This window comes from Rhineura floridana, chromosome 4 (assembly GCF_030035675.1).
Source record: "Rhineura floridana isolate rRhiFlo1 chromosome 4, rRhiFlo1.hap2, whole genome shotgun sequence".
In the NCBI taxonomy this organism is placed as follows: Eukaryota; Metazoa; Chordata; class Lepidosauria; order Squamata; family Rhineuridae; genus Rhineura; species Rhineura floridana.
The window spans coordinates 38998184-39003186 of NC_084483.1; the positions used below are offsets into that span (position 1 = coordinate 38998184).

The 5003-nt window shown below is 43.4% G+C and overlaps 1 long non-coding RNA gene across 1 annotated transcript; it reads right to left on the bottom strand.

Annotated features, from left to right (window-relative positions):
• Positions 1-472: 472 nt before the first annotated feature.
• On the bottom strand, positions 473-4380 carry LOC133384314 (uncharacterized). Its single transcript, XR_009762500.1, has 3 exons — positions 4021-4380; positions 1430-1582; positions 473-1053 (listed from the first exon to the last, which is right to left on the bottom strand). It is a non-coding gene; the product is annotated as an uncharacterized LOC133384314 (long non-coding RNA).
• Positions 4381-5003: the final 623 nt, after the last annotated feature.

Genomic DNA, 5003 nt, shown 5'->3' on the forward strand with positions numbered 1-5003 from the left:
TCATTGACATATTAATTTTGCATGTTAAACCATTTATAGTTGTTATACTAATTAAATATTCCAGCAATTTGGTTTTTTAATGGGGAAAAAAGAAATGGAATATTAAAAAAAGAAAGAGGGGGAAACATGGTGTTGGTGGTGCAGAGGGAACAGTAGTGCAAGTGGGAAATACTTTGTTTTCCAGTAAGTGGCATTAGCTCCACCCCATGCCTGCAGGGCACTGCCTCATCTCCCTCTCATTCACTGGCAGCAACCAGGGCTGGCTGGCACCAGGCATGCCAGGGCCCTTGGGCACCAGCCTGCCCCAGGCCCCGGTGCATGCACACATGCTCCACCTACCTACCTTTCCCTTGATGAATGCTGCCCACGTTGTGCGCACATGCCTGCAGCTGAGGCTTCCCTAAGGGGCTGATGCTTCCGCCACCATCTTGGTTGATGGCACACATACGCATCCCTGCCATCAACCAAGATGGAGGCAGGGGCATCAGCCTCTTAGGGAAACCTCGGCCACCATCTTGGTAGATGGCAGGCTTGCGCCCACAGCACAACCAGCATTTACATCAAGGGAGAGGTAGGTGGGGCATGCAGGTGGGGGTTGCAGGTCTGCATGGCAGTAGGCGAGGTGCCTAGGAGCTTCCTCTAATGATCCGCTGCAGGGTCGGACACCAACGCTGCCACGGATTGCGGAAGGGAGTGTTACCCACCCAACCTAAGGAGGGGCCCTTCATGGGCCCCTTCGGACTCAGGGACCCTCAGTCGGGGCCCAACCTGGCCGTCCTCTGGCGCCGGCCCTGCCAGCAACTACGGGGTTGAGAAGCCAGGTAAGGAGCACTCTCCCAACAGCTACTACAACTTGGTTTTTGAACTGGTCCAGTCTCAGCAGGGATGTTCATCTACATTTATTTGAACATGTAGAATGGCTATCAGTTTTTACCATCTGCCTCCGGTCATGCTGACAGTCAGAGTGTCAATCGCATGGGATTTCCTCACCCTTTTGGTAAAGGCTCATGAATGGTGATTTTTTCCCTTAATTTTCCAACATATATCCAACAACTAGGAAAGAAAAGAAACAACTACATTAAATAATATCCAAAACATACTTACATAATTGCATCCCCCCCTATGACTGGGAATCCTCTAAGCAAACCAAATTTAATTTTCCATAGCGCTGCAACTCTATCTACAGATCCCTTTTTTAAAGACAGGTGTAACTTAATTTATACTATGTTCTAAGGCAAGTAATATATTCACATTCATACGCCCATGTGACAATATAGCTTTTCATTCCACAGATTTAAGCAGAACCAGCATCTCTATCAAATGCAATATTGTTATTTTTCATCGGGACCCAAGGAATGCATATGTGGGGCGGAGAGTGTGATTGACCATATTCCTCATTATTAACAAAATCAATAAAAGCTTTCCATACCATTACAAATGTGTCCTTTTTTCCTTCACTGTGATTATTTCAGCTTCTGTGTTAACTTTTCAAAAAGGGCTACCTGCCACATTCTTTAGTACCAATGTTCCAGAGTCACTTTTCGAAAATCTTTCCAATTGTGGGCAATCACCATTCTTGCTGCTGCAAATATATAATGTACAAGTTCCTTATGATGCAAAGCCAGGTCCGGACCGATGAATAAATTAAGGAGTGCCAATTGTGGGGAAGGCTGTCCTATAATAGAGCTCACCTCTTAGAATACTTGAGTCTGAAATGTCTGCACACAGTGAAGATTTTATCCCTTTTTCTGGCTGTGTGAATACAAAACCAAGAGGTGCTGCTTTTCCAATTATGGAATCATGTTGGGGATGGAGGAGAAATACAGTCTGACTCAAATTTTAATGAGAACCTGCCTAATTCGCACTTTCCAAAACGATATGCAAACTGAAACATGGAAATCCTTCGAAATGTGCACTTCTCCAAATTGACACAGTTCTCAAATCACAAAATGCGTACAAAATATTTATATTAGGGGCAGATGTGCATAACAATTCACATATTCATGAAAATAATGCATAAACACTTAATATTAGGGGAAGGTGTCTGCAAAAATATGTGTATTAGGATAAATTTATACTAAAATGCTGACAAAGTTTCATGAGGACCTTTCTTTAAAAAAAATTGCAAACTGATGCAAAAATGTGAGGAACTGAACTTGACTGCAAAAACGAGAAATTGGGAGAAACCAAAACAGACAAATTAATCTAGCCCTAGATCATGTGGATATGACTCAGAAAGAGGTAGATGTAGTCAGAAATATACAATCTCTCTCTTTCCTTCTTAGAATAGAAATAGGTATGACTTTGAGAACACCCAATATTCCGTAGGACTTCAAGTTTAGATCACTTCTAATTGGAAATAAATGAGTAGCCATCAAATATATCAGTGGGGAAACGAACATTCTAACATTCCAGCCCTGTACATAATAGAATAGAATCAGGTAGTGCCCTATTCTTCTTGACATGTTTATTGAGATGGCCTTCGTTCTCTGGATTACTGCACAAATATTTTATGCTCTGGTCATTTTACAAGTACAATAGCTCTTAGGAAGTGTGGTATGTTTTATTAGTTTTCCATGAGATTGATACAAAGAAATCCACCTGGGAGATTTAAATTTTATATTTTCAGCTACACTAATTATTCTCCAAGGGATTAATTAGGGGAACTTTTTCTAGCTTTTCAACAAGTTTATGCTCACATTCAAGACTGATTCAAGAATTAATTTGAACTGTGATCTCACATGCACACACACACCAAAAAAAAAAGTCCCCCTCTGTGATTCCTTTAATGTATAAACTGCTGATAAGGTAGTACAGGTACCACAGTTAAACTAAACCTACGTATTCACACAGGGGGGGAAATGTAAAAAGAGAGATTTTCTCTCTTCCATTTGTTTTATGGTCTCTGGGAAGGGTGGCAGGAATAATTATAGGTAAACATGCAGTCAGGGCCGGCTCCAGGAATGCCGGGGCCCTTGGGCATCAGCCTGCCCCGGGCCCCTCTGCTCCCCTTCCGCGATCTGTGGCATGAGCTGCGCCGCGGATCGCAAGACAAGAGCTTCTGAGCCACCTGCCGCCACCCGCCACCATCCCCCCGCTTCACGCAGCGCACGCATTGCTGCCATCAAGCAAGATGATGGCAGAGGCTTCAGTCCCTTACGGAAACCTCAGCCGCCATCTTGATTGATGGCAACCCTGCGTGTGCAGTGCACGCAGCCGCAAAGAACAGCAGAGAAAGGTAGGTGAAGCGGGGGGATGGTGGTGGGTGGCGGGCAGCAGGTGGCTTGGAAGCTCTTGTCTTGCTATCCGTGGTGCGGCTCATGCCACAGATCGTGGAAGGGGAGCGGAGGGCCCCTCAGGGGTCCCCAGGGGCTCCTTTAGCTGTAGGGCCCTCGGGCCAGTGCCCAACCTGGCCGCCCTTTGGAACCGGCCCTGCATGCAGTGAATAAGATTTAACATGCTGGAGGTCAGAACTGTTTGTGAAGTGTTTTATTTAAGCATGTCAGTTTAATTCAGACTGTGATGCTAGCATGGGCTCTCCTGAAGACTATTAAAAAGCAGAAAAAAGAAGGTTTGATTTCTCCACTTATTTAATCATACTGAAGGACCTAATAAAACATTACATGCATTTGAGTGCAACTAAATCCTGGCGGACATTTTAATAAAAGAAAGAACATAAAAGGCTGTTTAGGGAGGAAGCAATTTAGACTGGAAAAATCTGAGTGCTTACCCCTTTGCCTGCTAGCCCTTTCCCCACATTAAAGCACTTCTCTCCATTTCCCAACTCCCACCACATCTCCAAGTTTCAGTCTCATGTTTGCCGTTGCAATCCCATTTGCAACCCTGCAGGCAGAAGACTAGCTTGGGGGAGGGGGATTTTTGAGTATCCAAGCAGTGTACAGAAATGTTAAGCATCCCCTTCCATGTGCTAAATTGCCCCTTGCTTCTGAAGCTGCTTTGGAGTGGTTGGGTGGTGGGACAACAGGTTTGGTGTGCGATGTTGAGTTTAAAGATCCTTACCTTTTTGTGCAGGGAGATGAGACAGCAACCCAGAAGATCTCACCAGTAGACCCTATGGGGCTAAACTTGTGGTGGATGCCCTCAGGAAAGAGCCTGGCTTTTCTGATACCTGTTTCATTCTCCCTTGAGTGGGCTAGTCAGCGGCAACTGACCTTCATGTACAGACACAACCAGGACTTGGAACTGAAGTTTCATTCTACTTGAGGCCAGATATATCTCCTCTCTGCTTCAGCAAAGACAAGTTGCACAAGGTTTTGTATTGTTTTCTTCACAGTTGTTATCCCATTATTGTTTACTTGTCTGTACTACTACTAAGAAACCTTGAGTTTCTTGCAATTGTTACGTTCTATCCTATTAGAAGCAGAGGGGATCCTTTGTAGAGCAACTCACTGGCCCCACCTGACTCTTCCAATGTGGGACAGCTCTTAAGGGGCCAGGGCGCACACATGTTCTAACACAGGGGTGAGGAACCTTTGGCCCTCCAGATATTGCTGAACTACAACTCCCAACAGCCCCAGCAGGCATAGCCAATCATATTCTGACTCTTTTATCTTCCACTGAATCATATAAAAGATGTGTTCTCCAGCCAACAGTAACAAGTGAAACCTCACAAATTACATAACCTTCTTTAGCAACAGTATCAGCTTAACCCTCTCAGTGGACTGCCAGCTGATCCCCAATACAATGTATCTCTCTGGCTTCAGCTAGGCTTAAAGAAACAATCTGAATGGTGTTTAAAAACAGAACATTTTTAAATTTAAATTTCTCCTCAGAAATAGACTGTTTCTTCATTTTTTTTTTCAATAATTTTTATTCAGATTTTCATAAAACATACAAGACAAAATCATAAAACATTCAAAGACAAAAAACAAAATCAAAAATAGTTAAACAAAAAGAAAAAAAGAAAAAAAAAACAAAAATAAAAAATAAAGAGTAAAATATTGACTTCCCATTTGTCAAAGATCAAATCAGTTATAAGTCTA